Raw genomic sequence first — 16,379 nt, 5'->3', positions numbered from 1 at the left:
AGAGTATACTAGGTTTAGTATAGAAGTCACTCGCATTATCACAGTTACCCCATTTGACGGTATCCCAAACATCAGCACCGTTGACGACGTTAGGTACTGAAGACGGCGACGAACCGGACGAAAAGATTCCTTCTTCCCGTTTTAGAGAGCTTGTGGAACTTGCACCAAAGCTGGGTGGGTGGCTGAGTGAAGAGGTGGTGTTCCACAATGAAAATAAATGGAATTCATAAATTCAATCCAGACAGCAAATTTGTTCGGATTCAGTAATTTTCGCTTCGCAAACTTACCGATGAAGTAGATGGGTGCGCGTGGTTCCAATGAAGTTTCACGCCCAAGGGGGGAACTCACAAAACGTTGAAGTGCTCAAGGGTGCTTCACGTCCTAGATTAGGCTGTTCGAAGTACTTGCACTGATCAGTGGTAATCCTTCAATTAACGCTCAGTAATCCATCAGCTCACGCGATTGATATGTAGTTAATTGTTGTGATCATCTAATTTGACCTCACTTTTCCATAAACGATTTCAAATTTTCTTCTTATTCTCCGTGGTACTCTCTTCAGGTATCTTGACTTTCTATACTTCAGCTCTTCTTAACTCTTTCTCCACCATTCCTGTTTCACTGTTGAACTTTATTTCTGAAGATAAAATGCCGTTAATTACACTCACACATGCAGTGGATGAAACGCAGAGAAAAAAACTAGTATTGAAACATTTTTCTCCTAATTTGAATGAATTTTCTTCTTTTCTTGTTGGTGTTTCTTCAACTATCACACACTTGCAATCTGTACCGTAAGATAAAATAACACCAATTCTGTCACATTCCAGCAAATAATTTAACGATATCCATCAATACATTTGTTCACACACCGTTCCCATTTTTCACTCAACCAGAAAAAAAAGAAAATGGATGGAAATATACCAGCCACAGGAAAACCCCTTCTCAGCTCAGGTGTAACCAGCAGCACCAAAGCTCCTGCTGGTGGTGAAGGCAGGAGATTCGGCTCGACTCCGGTTTACGTGTACGCAACGCAAGAAAGTTAAACTCAGACTGTCCGCGCTGGCCGTCGAGCCACTGAACTCCAGCGAAATGGGTGGATGAGCTGCTACGGCTAGTGTAGACCACTACGGTACTGGTATGTGGTGTGTGAAGAGAGCGAGCTTTCGACGCGACAAGTAGTGGTGCGATGGGATGGGTTGAGCTTTCAGTGAGCAGCATGAAGCAGGTGAGAAAATTTCATGCAATGTAGGAAGGAAAATCAAAACATTGCGAAATTTCCGTTGTCGGTGGTTCTATACACATGTATTAATCATAAATTAAATAAGTGTTTCGGAATATTTAATGAATTTTTATTCGATTAGTATAAAATAATAAATCCCTAATATTTTATTCAAAAGACGATTATGCAATTATAATCCGCACTAATAACTCAACTAAACTTACAAAAGTTGCACAAACTCGGTTTAAAAGAACGAGTTTGCAAGCACTATGAAAACAAATGGAAATATGAGATTAAATTAAGCCTTTTCTAATGATTTTGAATTTTATTTTGAAAATTTTCAAACTCAGGCTTATAATTTTTGAAAATATTTTTCAGAAAATTTAGGTTCAAATTTCTTACTAAATTCATACATGTCCATTTTGACGCTGAATCTCTCTCACAAAATATTTCGATTTGTTAATGCTCAATGATGATATTTCGTACTTTTTTAAACAAGTTCTTGCTATAGATGATATATCGAAACAATTCTCCAAATCTTCAAGAGCACAAATCTATTGAACCAAACAGTAGGGCTCTAATGCTGAAGATTTGATCGATTTGTCGATACTGGCGATCTAATTATCTTTATGAACAGCTGCAAATTTTTCGCTTTTGAATATTCCAGAAGTTGTTTCATTTTATGTACTCCTTAACCTTCCTAATGTTTCAAGAAAAAGTTACACATTATTCATTAAGGGTAAAAATGGAAATGGTATTGGAACGATCTCACAAATCGAGAGATATAAAACTCTAGAACATACCCCTGATTTTTTATAAGTTGGTTCACTCAATATGAGGACACCTGGAGTCTATTTCATTTGAAATTTGAACACAAATTCTTTTTTAACCGACTCACAAAAATCAAGTCATGGTTGCTTGGATATGGCCATTCCGGAACAGTTCGAAAGTACGGCTTGGTGTAAATATATTCAGAAAATGATAAAGAATCATTCGTCTGCTAAATATTAATGGTTGTGTATCCAGAGATCTTCCAGTACCGCACAGCTAAGCCGTTGAATTTTAAACTTTAAAATTATAGGGTTTTTGCAATCTTGTGACCCATTTTTACTAAATATAATCATTTTTGTTTCATACAAAAATAGAAGCACTGATAATTTGGTTCAAATATAAGGCAATACGGCTATCAATCCGACCTCAAACATTTCTAATTTCTGACAAATTCGTGCATTTTTAAAATACAGTGCCTTCCAGATTTTATCTATCCTCATTTTTGGTCACACCCGTTTTTGGCAACAATTTCTTCCCGATTTTGGCAACACATTTATTTTCATTTGATTATTGGGTAGGGGAAGGGGTGGTAAAATGAACACCTTAAGGAAATCATCTTGTTTTTGATAGAAAAACGAGGAATTTGTATAGTTCTATCGCACAACATCAAAAATAGGGATGTTATCTATAGCAGCGACATGGATTCAGACTAAAATAGCTAAATTTTCACATATTTTCATCGCTATCAAAAAGCGATGCAAATGTTCATTTTACCTGCACTATGTGGGTAAAATGAACAGCGGTTGGTGGTAAAATGAACACCACGCAAAAAACGTGAGCAAAACAAATATTTCTGAAAATTCTCATTGTCCCACCGAAAATACATCCATTAATGATTGTAACTCATTCAAAAAGAATTCTCAAGGTATCAGATTTGACATCATATCATAACGATATTCACCTCACTGAAAAACCTCAAGGCTTCCGAGCCAAAAGTTACGTCTGTTCTAATTTTCAAACGTGGTTTCCTAAAATCTTAGTTTTCGTTGATATTTTCACTTCAATTGACCTACGTATCAACTCGAACACGCAGATGTATGCTCTGAATCTTCCGTGCGTAATAAAAATTAATCGAAATTTGTTTTATCTCGGTAAAAGGCACGGTGTTCATTTTACCACCCCTGTTCATTTTACCACCACTTCCCCTACTTAATTCTAACATTTTGAAATAAAACAAAATAAAAAAAACTCAAACTGGAATTGTTTATGAGCATTGAAGAAATGAACGTAGTGTGAGACATACTTATGAGTAGATCTCTCATATCATTAAATTTAGAAATAACGTTAAGGAGAATCCTATGAGGCAGGCAACTTGTATAAATAACTGCTACATAACTTGTAAGATTTTATAAATTGGTCGAATAGAATGGCGATTTATGTAAGAATCCATGTTCAGAGTTCGATAGAAATTGCTGATTCGGTCATTGATCATTTTTCTAGATGTTTCTATGATATTTCGTTTGAAAATGAAAATGCTGCAAATTTTATATTTTTAAAACAAGTACTGCCACCCATAGCTCGAGACTATACACTGTATTTTGTTTATTGAAAGATTTAAGCATGCTAAAAAAAATATTTGAGGCGATTTTTTGATTTAGCTGATATGGGGTAACATTGATCATCTATGTAAACAACGTTCGGTAATATTGAAAATGTCGTTACTTACTTAAATCATGGCCCCTGAAGCCGAGTATGGAGGCCAAACGCTTACAAGTCATTTACTATTTGAGTTATTTTAAAATTAAAAATACTTCGAACCACGGAATACGCCTAAAGGTAAGCAATTTCCTAAGGGCATTTTACATTTTTAACAGTAATTCGTTAATGTCGCCTAATTGAGCATACTTATAAAAGTTTTGACAGCGGAATCGTTTTCGGCGATGTCGTTTTTAGTAAGAACCACATTTGCATTGCTTATATAGTTTGCAGAACTTATGCGAAACATGAATCTACGGTAGTGTCATCCTTAACAATTAAAATCATTATTTCGAAAACAAAACAAATTCACGCACAAGGTAAACGCAATTTTCGTAAAAATATTAACTTTTATTAGCTTATGAATATAAGAAAGAGAAGCACCATTTGGAAATGTTTCATTAATAAATAATAATACGAACTCTTGATGAGATGAGTAATTCCGATCAATGGTACCCCGCTGATCAATGATACCCCTGATTACGGTACTAATTTAACTGTATTCTTGTATAAATAATAACTCAATGAATAACTTTAGACATTAGAACTTAAGATATGTACACCATCTTCTTTAGAAATTATGTTCGAGAAAAAAAATCTTCCATGGATTTTTTTTTTCGTTATGAATTTAGTATTTCGGCAACTTTACCGGTCAATTTTGGCAACACGGGAATGCATATACAACAAATGGATCATGAGTCTGCCTTCAATCTTATTAATCTCTATGTTTTTGACACAGTTCGATTTACGAAGTATGACATTTTTTGGCATGTTGTCTAAATCCATCGGGCATTGTACCAATAAATCAACCAAAAATAACCAATATTTTCAGGAACATTGTTCGAAGTTCAAACAGAACGATTGCAAGAAATATACGCATGAAATCTGTTGGGTATTCTATCTGGAGGTCCCGGTAACTTGTCTAAAAAGTTTTCAGGAAATACATTAAGGAGTTCTGTCACGTGTCCAAAAATCCAATAGTATTATAAACTCATAGGTCGAATCCACACGCAAAAATTACAGGCAACGCTGTGTGCTCGTAAATAATTCAAAATTATTTTCTACAATAAATGAAATGAAACTGTGAAAAATAATGGAATCGTTCTGGTGGGCTTCGATCCCACGACTCCGAATACACTAGACCTACCTCAGTAGTTACCATGCATTTTCTGAAGCTTTTTAGTGATTACAATGATAAAAAACGTACCTTTTATTTGACAACATGACATTTTGGCATCAAAAATCGGTAAGAAACTGTATGTATTATTCCAGGCCATCATATGTAATAGCTATAGCTTCATGATTCAATCAAGATACTGTGTAGTATCTTGATTGAATCATGATTACACCATTTTCCAAACACAGGTCGGACACGGTTATCCGGAGTCTCGATTATCCGACGACTCGATTATCCAGGATTCGATTATCCAGAATTACAGACTCGATTATTCGGAGTATTCTTTTTTATATCCTTTTTTTAATTCTTATGCAAAAAATTTAAATAATTTAGTATAGAAATATACAATATGAATGACTTAGCAGTTTTGGACGCAGGTAGGAAAGGAAGGGGGGTGTGAAAAGGTTTTTTCGTGTATGCTGGTCGAAAACATTTTTTCTTCTAAGGACCCCTTATGCTCTTAGAACTTTTTTCTGGCTACGCCACTGCATCATATACCGTTTTGATTCATATTACGGACACTTAAGGCCTCAGTGAAGAATAACTCACAAAAAAGCATATAAAATAAATCACTCCGTATGATTCCTCCTCGTTATCGAAACTTCAAGCCTTTTTACTTTCGAATGGTGAGTGAAGATTTCAATTCCGAAACATGAATAATTTTAAATAAATAGAAACGTGTGAGCTTTACATGATTCTTATTCCGGACGCTTCCTTACTTTTGCCTCATATTTTGGACACTTCGATTCGAATTCCGGACAGGTCAAACAAATCATAAAGAGAAAAATCAAATCATCAAATGAAATCGTTAAACCACTAGAGAGACGCCTAAGGAAGTTGGGTAGTATAAATTTTCATAGACATCTATAGAAAATGCTTGTTAAAACAAGCCTTGAAAATGAGAACTTTTGAACGGCGAAAATTGAAACATTTCGTATGAAATGTTTCCCATACAAAGTAGAGTGTCCGGAATTTGAAGCTGTCCGTAATATGAATCAAAACGGTAAATAAAACAACGAAAAAAGATAAAATATAAGTTATTTTATAGCAAATTTTAAATTTTCTTTTAGTGATTCGATTATCCGGAGTGAAAAAAAATCGAGTCCGACCTGTATTCTGAGTAGGAAGGATTTTGTATAGGGGAACTAGGTTTAAAATGCACCGTCGGGATAAAACGCGCCAATCTTGATTGAACGAACGATGTGATTTGGAACGCTATTTTACCCTAAATAATAGAAAATATTTTGTTTAAAACATTTATTTAAAATTGTTCAATTATCTTACTATCGTCTATCAAATTTTGATTTAAAAAGAGCTTATAATAATGTATTTCTTAGCAAAAATTGCTTCCTTCCATAGCTGGTGCGTTATGCCCCCAGTCCCCCTATATGATGCTTATTTGCAAACTCTTGTAGCAAATTGATGTCATTGTTTGTTTTTCTACTCTCGCTGATTTGATTGTGCACATCGTCCTCCTTCTGGCTTCGTTTTTCCACCTTGTCTCCTAGTAATACGTTGATTTGTACCGTTACAGGTTTTTGTCATGTCCTCTCCACGGTTGACCTGCAGCTGCAGTAACAACGCTACTCACTACTATACTGAACGTCAATGCGTAAACCTTAACCATATCATCTCCTCAAATTACCCTTAACCTCGTCCAATCACGGTCCTTCAAAATAAACATAGTAATTATGAATTTGTTAAAAAAAATCAATGGAATTCGGCTTCGTTATGCCTAGTGGCGCTTGAGCCTGATAAATAAACGTTTAAGTAAAAAAAAGGTTTGAGTTGTTTATAAATTCTGAGCAACGCATCGATGAAATTATGCATATAGCATGAAAAAGCATCATACTGTATTGTTTGATAGGATTTCTGATGTTGTTCAATGTAGATGAAATGTATTCGAAAAACATTACGAATCAAATTAATTAACTTATTACGCGTGGTAAAGATGGATAGATTATGGATGAACTTATGAAAAAAAATTCACGTGCTCGGCTGGGAATCGAACCTAGGATGCTAGACGAGCGGTTTACCATCTAAGCTACCGAGTCACTTGGTGATCCAATTACTTAGATAGTAACAAGTTTCGAATTCAAATCCACACAGATCACGCAGATCCCTTTCAAACCAAGTTGAGAATGGCTCCTATAATTAACCTTTTTGACAAAGTAAAGCATCTCATAATGAATAATTGACTGCAGTCAAAGGGGCTAACAAATAATTGACTGCAGTCAAAGGGGCAACATGACCCACACATGGGGCTCGTTATTTCATAAAATAAGCAAATAACTTCTTATGATTTTCATTTGAAATGAGATTTAGCATTAGAAGTTGAACTCGATATTAGACAGGCCCTTAAGGTGAAGATGAATCAAAGCCAAACCTAAAATTTTCAAGAGCACGAATCTGGAGAATCGAACACCCGTTTGAGCTGAAAACTTAAGCGATTGGTCACCACCAGCTAGTGACCAATCGATTAAGTTTTCAGCTTAAACGGATGTTTGGTTCTCCACACTCGTGCTCTTGAAAATTTGAAGTTTGGCTTCGATTCATATTCACCTTAAACAAAAAAGTTGAAAAACTCAACGAGGCACCCCTTAGATATGTGCCTTAGAGTAAGAAAATAGCTCTCTCTAAATTCAACTCATTTGGTTGCTCCCCCAGCTGGCGCATTCAATTCGAAGTTTGTATGGAATATGTGTTTCAAATATATTGAAAATTGACCCTATGCCACTGTTTCGTTCCGTAGACTAGTAAATCGCGTTCAATTGAGCCCAGAATTACAAATTCACTAGTTGATACCCTAATGAACATAGTTGCAAAAGGTTGTATCTGGCTTTAAGATCATTTTAATTAACCTTTCGTAGTTGAATGTTAGGCTTAGATCAGCACTCCCGTACAATCACATATGTGCATGCGTCTTGTGCCACAGCTCGCCCAGCGTCATAGGTGGCTATGATGCGCTTAGTGGCTACCACCCAGCTATGTTGAAGAAATAGCAAGCATTATTGCAAATCTACTTCAGATAGTTAAAACACCAACTCAATTTTAATCATCATACAACCTTCTACAATATTGTTCACTATGGTATCAAGTAGTGTTTTTGACATTCTGGGTTCAATTGAACGCGATCAACAATTTTCCTGGCCAAACAGGAGATGATGTGCTGTTTCCCATATGTGTGAGCTGAAAATCTCATATTAACTTCAATTCAATTGCGCTAGCTCATGGAACGACCAAATGAACTGAAATTTTCAGGAATTCTTCCTCTAACCCTAAGAAATAATACTAGGGGGTGCCCCGTGGAATTATACAATTTTATTTTTCTCCCATACTGAGCTGGGCCAGTCTACTCGATATATGTTATAAATCTGCAGAAAATTTACAAGATTCTGAAGCATGTTGCTAGGAATCCACATATCCCTCCTATAATTCTCAGGATCTCGCTTAGCATTCGGATAGGATTTGACATCTTAAGATATTGCTTACAATTTTCAAGTCTCCGATGTCAATTTTCCCAATAATAAACTCTCCAAAAACTCTCCAAATCTCACTAAAAACCTATTTAAAATCCCCAAGATTTCGCCAGAAATACTCAAAATACCACTTGAAATCTTTAGTGTACCGGTAGGAATTCTCAGGAATCTCTAGAAATTTGAGAAGTTTATAAGGAATCGCCAGATTTCGCACAGCATTCCCAATAACCAATAATACATTGTCGGGATCCCACAAGACTTTCGCAGTGCCCGCAAGGAATCTCCAGACATCTTCCAGAATCCGTTGAAATTTCATAGAGGCCCCCCAAAAACCAATACAGCGCTATGTATGTAACTCCATAAAAATAAGAACAGCGAGCTTAAAAAGTCTGACAAAATCGATTGAAACTCTGTGTGACTCATACACTTTTTGTGGGTCTTGTGTCAATACTAAGGGATGGTACACAAATTATGTCACGCTAAATTTCGACTTTTTCGACCCCTTCCCCCCCGTTTGTCACATTTTTTGTATGAGTCCTTCAAAAAAATTTTATGGCTTGACACGCTTGGCTGGACCCTAATGCTTTGTTTAAACGTTTCAAAATCTGAAGAAAAGTGGTTATTATTAAGTGTATTACCTACTGGCAGACTCAAGTGGGCTGGTTACATAGCATGAATGTCTAAAAAAAGAGGTTGGTCTCTAATTGAGATACAAGTGGAGATTAATGTAATGTGTATTTTAATTTATTTTTCAATTAATGAATGCATTTGTGGTGTGATATTTCCACAATTTACCATCTTTTGTAGGAATTGTGTCTTTCACTCAAAAAATCATTAAAATTAATTAAAATTTGCAAAAGTTTTGCAAATTCTAATCAGATTCTGCCCGTATTGAAGAAAAAGTTCCACCCATATATTTACGCAAAAACTTCAAAGTTGCAAAAGATGTGCATAGTTTAATTTGGTGAAATATGCCTGATCAAGCGGCAAAAGTCACTAAAATGCAAAAAAATGGATATTTATATGCACAAAACTCAGCTTGGTATGGTATATTCATAAAAATAGCGTAAAAAAAACCTACAAATTGAACTTTGTAGTTTTGTAGGTTTTGTAGTTTTAAACATACTCTAATAATCCCTCCCCTAAATTTAATATAAAAAGTGTAATAACATTTTGCGTTTTAATCAGAAAACGTTTGCCCACACATGTTCGAACTCTTGAGCCACCGGTGGGACAAAAGTTAACACTGACAATCAATTTTGGAAAGTTTTATAAATAAAAATGGATAACATTTTTGACGTGTTCAACAAAATTTTAGCTATTTTCAACTATTCCGTATATTAACAAGCCAATACGTCGATTGGCAGTGTCGGTACTGTGGCTTATGTAATAAAATCAGTGAAAACGGCTCAACTCACTTTTTTCGAAGCAAACTTTAAAATTTAAGTCTTATTGAAAATTATTGAAATATGAAAAAAAAAATGTAAGCTTTACAGAAAAAATCGTTAAAGCAAACTTTCGTTCATAACTCTCAGTTAGATGTATAACATTCGTTAACAATATTCAAAAGAATTTACAATTTTGAGCTGAAACATCATAATTATGAAATTCTCAAAAACATAAACAGAAATGTACTTGAATTGTTGCATATGTATGACATATATGCGTTTGAATTTAGTGAAACTGGAAAACGCAAAATCATCATCAAAAGCAAGAAACTGTATGCAGCTTTATGTAGAACATAACACTAAGTTTAAGCTTCCAATCGAAAGCTCGTTAGTCATTCACATGCACACTTCTATCTGCCGCACATCACACAACACGCAACATTTAGCCAACCCAAACACATTTAGTTGTTCTCTCTCTTCATGCGTACAAATAAGCCGGATCACTGTTATCGTTCGTTACTGAACTGAACCCCACAAGCATCGAGAGACAACCATCAACGGCACAGGTGTTTTCTCCACTACCTCACTTTGGCTCTGTATTCGAATAGTTACCCGATCAGAAGAAAATATTTGAACAATAACAATCACAAACCAGAATAAGCTATAATAACTTGCTTTATTTCTATAAAATATGATCAAAAGTGGGCCTTCTTAGACGAGTGGTTAAGTTAGCCAAGTGGTTTGGTTAGCCATGCTGAAGATGTCTGGGTTCGATTCCCGGTAGGTCTAGAATCTCTTCGTAATGGAAATTTCCTCGACTTTCCAGGGCATCGTACCTACCACACGATATACGAATGCGAAAATAACAACAAGCTCTAAGTCGTTGTATGAGCATTTTTACACTAGAACACTAAGCTGAAAATCAGACTTTGTCGCGGTGTGGACATAATGCCAAGAAGAAAAAGATTATGATCAAAAGTGAAGATCCTTGGATAATTTGAAAATCTTGGTCTGTTATTGAATACCAATTCAATAACACAGATTGTTATTCACTTTATAATCAAATGTTTTACAGCTTTTTGATATACATACAATATTAAAATGCTATTATCTTGTAGGTGTTATTCATAAAAATTTATGGTATTGATTTTTGGTTTTAGCCTCTTATTCCCACACACTTTTGTATACTGGTATTTCATTTCAATTCCATGATACGATATTTGTTTGCTATGTTTTTCTGCTCGGGTTCTCTCGCCTGCTCGGCCCATTACAAGATACCCCTGCACTTGCTCTAGTAAAGCTAACGTCGAATGGTCATGAAGTTCATTTTTTCTCCTCCCGTTTCTAGTTGCTTCACGCTTGAGCAGCCTGTCACTTCACATCCGGCCATCATACGAACGTTTCGTACAAATATATCTCGTAATGGTCACAAACCGACGAATGGTGTAAAATCACTAGGGGAGCCTATGTAAGCCCAGATAGCGAACAATACCTTCTGCACTTTACGACGGTTGCGTGTCGCTAATTTAATGCTTCTCGCATTTTTCACACATAATAGTAATCTAGTTTTTGGTCAGATCTACCGAAAGGGTGTACGCAGAACTACCTGGAGAAAGCACACCTTGCGACCGCAACAGGTTGAATACGACTGGTAGGGGGAAATACAAACAGAATTGCTATATGAGCCGGCAGCTTGAAGCGTACGAGTCAACTGTGAGGCTGCTTAGTGAAAACTTCGAGTATGGCTTATATGAACACAGGTAAACGCGTTTACCTGTTGCACACCTGGAAATACATTTGGCAGAGTACTCTGATGGCGGGCACCCGAAACTATATTTTCAAAAGTGTATTGCAGGCATTACATATGATCGGTTTAATAGAATTTTATTTTTATTGTAAAATTATAAGTTTTACGTGAAATGAATGAATCATTTATGATATGAAAGAATGATTTATGAACATTTAGAAACAAGACAGAAGTTCAAAGTGGTTTTAATATTATGGTGAAAAAAGGAAAATATTAATTGTTATCAAAAAAAATTGTGTTTTTAATTAATTAAGATAATATTTTGCGTCTATAATTAAATTATAGGACTTTTTTCCTTTGTTTTCAGTTTAAACAAAAGGATTTGAAGTTCAGAGACTACAATATTAGTACAAGGAACGGACGTCTTTTTCAGATGTTTTATACAACAGTGACCGGCGAAATAGTCGATCTTTTAATGATGTAATATAATATAAATGAAAATCTAGATATAAATATTAAAAACTTTATAACCCAATGCAAACGTTTGATCTGTTCAGCATGATCCGGTCATTTTTTTTTAAAGTTATAGCAGGGGAAGCATGACAGCCGAATAAATGGATAATTTGATAATGTTAAGTGAAAGTACCGTAATCCGGGCGCAAATTGATCAGTGGGGTGAATTTGATCAGGTCGGTACCAAGTTGCAATTTCCTCCAAGGGTGCTTAATGCTATGTAGGCAATACAGACATTCCATGTTTTCAAGTTTATAGATGTCTAATGATGATTTTGAACTATTTCATTTTCATTAAGGTAAGTCTTGCATAGGAATATTTACAGTTTTTTGAAGTTACAATACTTTTGAAAATGTCGGTGCTAAACGAACCCGCTATGTCTACATGCAAAATAATGTGTAAGCTCATGTGTGAACTACTGAACTCATTCCTGAAATCGTACAACATTACAAGCTTGCTTGTTTTGCTCATAAAACCGTTCATTATCGAACAACGTGCTTAATTCGAAGGAAATTGCCTACATTTAGGTGTATTTAACAGATTTATTAGGTTTTATTTTTAATTAAATGATTAAATATACAAGTTGTAAGGATTGTGATATTAATTTTTAGATTCAGCAGATTCAAATTTAGTACATGAGGAAGGTTTTAATTCGAAAAGCTTGTTTCCTCACCATTGCATTGTATTGCATTAAGTTATATTCTCATGATAACACTACTACTGCAGGTAAACGTCTACGCATACAAATATATTTACAAACACAACGAAAAGATTTCAGTTTGTTAAAGAAAACTACTTATATGTGAAGGACTTTTTTCGGGGGTTTATGCTAACGTAAGAACTTCATGTACACTCACGGAACGCGACACGAGACCGGACATAACTCATATTGTTCTTACAAACGATTAAAGAAGGGTTTAAATTTACCTTTTCAGTCGACCGGTTTCGGGCTCGATCTAGCCCATCTACGGGACGATGTCCGACTAATTACGATGATTCACTCATACCGTTTTGATTCATATTACGGACAGCTTCAAATTCCGGACACTCTACTTTGTATGGGAAACATTTCACACGAAATGTTTCAATTTTTGCCGTTCAAAAGTTCTCACTTTCAAGGCGCGTTTTAATAAGCATTTCCCATAGCTATCTATAAAAATGTATAATGCCCAACTTCCTTAGGCGTCTCTCTAGTGGTTTAACAATTTCATGTGATGATTTGACTTTTCTATTTATGGTTTGTTTGACCTGTCCGGAATTCGAATCGAAGTGTCCGGAATATGATCCAAAAATAAGGCAGCGTCCGGAATAAGAATCATGTAAAGTCCACACATTTCCTTTTATTTAAAATTATTCATGTTTCGGAATCGAAATCTTCACTCACCATTCGAAAGTTAAGCGGTTAGAAGGTTCGATAACGTGGAGGAATCATACGGAGTGATTTATTTTACATGCTTTTTTGTAAGTTATACTTCACTGAGGCCTTAAGTGTCCGTAATATGAATCAAAACGGTACTTATTCGTACTTTGCACAGTACACGTCGTAAACAAGATTAAAACATTTACATGTACATGTACAGTTAAATAAGAAGGATGAACTGTTTGAAACTTCTCTGACCCTGTGTATCAACCTGGCAAGTCTATCCAAGACAACAAGATCAAAATCAGCCGTGATTATGTCAGGAGTAGAAGAGATCGTAAAATGAAAATAAAAGATGATTTGTTTTTAAATTTCTAATATGTGCTTCATGGAAAGCTCCATCCAAGATGGCAACACCAAATCAGTTTGTCAGGTTGGATCAAATCAGGTTGGAAATTATTGATTTAGTGATTCATGGATTGTTATGGAGCTTGGTTAGGTCTATCTAAGACAGCAAGATCAAATCAGCTGCGGTTATTTCAGGAGTGGTAGGAAATGTAAAGTTAAACAAGAAGGATCATTTATTTGTAATTTTCTGATTTTGCGCTTCATGTATTTCTTTGGAGCCTGACATGCTCCACCCAAGACGTGTGATTTTGTTTGAAGATGTAGAACATATAAAGTTAAATAAGAAGAATGAATTGTTTGAAAATTTTGTGATCCTGTGTTTCATAGATATGGTAAGCTGCATCCAAGACAGCAAGATCAAAATCAGTAAGTAGAGGTCAAGAATGATAGAAAGATGGAAGATGTTCCGCGATCAAGCTCAATGTTTGATTACAGCGTTGATTTTAAGGAAAGTTTAAAATCTTTGATAGTCATGATGAGCGCAAGAGCAGCAAGTGAAGTCTTTGATCAAAGTACAATCTAAAGGATTAATTGGTTAGAGTTTTTGTTTTGATGCTTTATGGATTCTTCTAGAAACTTGTTAGCTCTATGTCGCTTCTCGGCCTAAAGGCTAAGATCAAAGTTGAGTTCCATCTAAGACAGCAAAATCAAAATCATCTGTGGTTATGTCAGGAGTTATAGGTTTAAATAGAGGATATTATGTTTGAAATTTTCTGATTTGTGCTTCATAGATTCTTCTTGAGCCTGGCGATCTCCATCTAAGACCAAATCAGCTGTGATTATTTAAGAATAGGTAGAACATGTACAGTTAAATAAGATTGATGAATTGGTTAAAAAAAAACTGATTCTGTGTTTTGTGAATTCTTCTAGAGTCTGACAAGCTTCATATAAGGTAACAAGACCAAAATCAGCTGTGGTTATATCATGAGCGAAAAAAAAATGTTAAGTTGAAACATATTAGAATCCTTGGTTTTTGCGAACAATACTTTACGAGCAAAGTAAGCACTATGCAAGAGCTCTAGATGTTAATAGGGTCCTAAAGCCCTGTCCCAATTTTGGTGCCAAACGCTTAAGTTCAGGCCAATAACACATGTTTACTCAATTTTCTAATGTTTTCCGTTGGTTTGAGTCGAAAAAATATTTTTTTAGATTTTGTCACACTCCTTGGCTTAAACTCAAATTTTGGGTGTATTTTGTTTTCCGTGTCCCCTCCGAAATGTCAGATAGGAACAACCCCAGTGGTAAAACTAAAACCCCTGTGGTGTTTTTGTCGACTAAGCGAACGTCAAACATGATCTTAAGTGTCAAGGTTCATTTAAGGACCCAATTTTTAAATTAAAGTTTAAACATGATATAGCCGTTATTTGAGCGGGAAATATTGCTAAATTAGTTGCAGTAAGATGCTCTTTCGTGTTATTGAATAAAAACAAAATTTCATTAAAAATTTTAGGACCCAATTGTAATGTTTGGTCTAAATGGCATTAAAAAAAAACAGCAATACAGAGTATGGAAGGAGGCGAATGTAGTGAATAAGATGATCATAGATTATTTATTTTAATAATACTCAATTAGCATTGAAAACTATTTTGGCATCACTGAAATGGAAAGCGCACAAACCTATTTGAAAGAATCAATGATGATTTTGAATGAGACGAGGTGGATTCTGATGTTTGAAAGGATGATCATGGAAAGAATGGTGATGAATGAGAAGAACAGAAAGAATGCGTTCGGTAGGATGTTCCATCGAAAACAAGTGGAGAAAACATTGTGTCGGTGTGTGTAATATAGAGAAAGGGTAGAAGTGAGTGTGTTCCCGTTGCTTCGGCATTCTGTTGACGATTCTAACGACGAACGGACGTGAATTTGTGTTTGGCTTTTGAGAATTAGCGTGACTTTTGGATTTTGGATGACGAGTAGTGTTTCGGCTTTGTGAATTATATATTGTGTTGATGAATGTGAATGATCGATGTAAGTTTAATTGAGGAATTTGTTTGGATACGACAAATGTGTTCATGATTTTGTCAAACCGAAGAGAGAGGAAACTATTGGAGCCTCATCTTCATTCATCAGGAGAGAATCAGCAGTGGCGATATACATTGATTCCCATGCATTCAGATGTGATGATTTTCTAACATTTTTTATTAGTTTCGCATTCTGCCAATCAATGATATGATTCTCAGCTACCGCATGCATTGCGACACTGGAATCGTTCACTCGTTCATTCTCAACGGCGTTCTTATGTTCTCGTAAGCGAACTTTAAATTTCCGACGAGTTTGGCCGATGTAAACAGATGTGCAGTCTTTACACGGGATTTGGTAGATTCCTGATTTTTCCTCAGTAGGAACCTTGTCCTTGAGGTTACATAATAAATCCTTCAGTGTATAATTGCTCTTATACACCACGTGATAACCGTGATTGTTCAGGACATTTTGAACTGAATTCGTCAAATTTGAATAATACGAAAGACTGATTCTGTGAGCTTCTTTACTTTCAGGTACCAATGTTGTGGCGTTTCTCCGGTGTTTCTTTCTCTCGTGTTTTCGTAGTATTTTATCAACAAACTC

General features: G+C 35.4%; 1 protein-coding gene across 2 annotated transcripts in view; it reads right to left on the bottom strand.

Annotated features, from left to right (window-relative positions):
* The window catches only part of LOC5569086 (myosin-VIIa), a 98,840-nt gene extending 87,459 nt beyond the window's left edge, over positions 1 to 11,381 (bottom strand). Inside the window, exons 1-2 of one of the 2 annotated variants that reach the window (XM_021847365.1) lie at positions 11,279 to 11,381; positions 288 to 634 (exon numbers count right to left, since the gene is read on the bottom strand). The gene's annotated coding sequence lies outside the window, so the exon portion shown is untranslated. Of the gene's footprint in view, positions 1 to 287; positions 635 to 918; positions 1,066 to 11,278 lie in introns of those variants that run through there. The other variant, XM_021847366.1, reaches the window with a different exon arrangement.
* Positions 11,382 to 16,379: the final 4,998 nt, after the last annotated feature.

This window comes from Aedes aegypti, chromosome 2 (assembly GCF_002204515.2).
Source record: "Aedes aegypti strain LVP_AGWG chromosome 2, AaegL5.0 Primary Assembly, whole genome shotgun sequence".
Lineage (NCBI taxonomy): Eukaryota > Metazoa > Arthropoda > Insecta > Diptera > Culicidae > Aedes > Aedes aegypti.
Note: the sequence above shows the minus strand (reverse complement) of the source record. Positions and strands in the feature narration are given on the sequence as shown.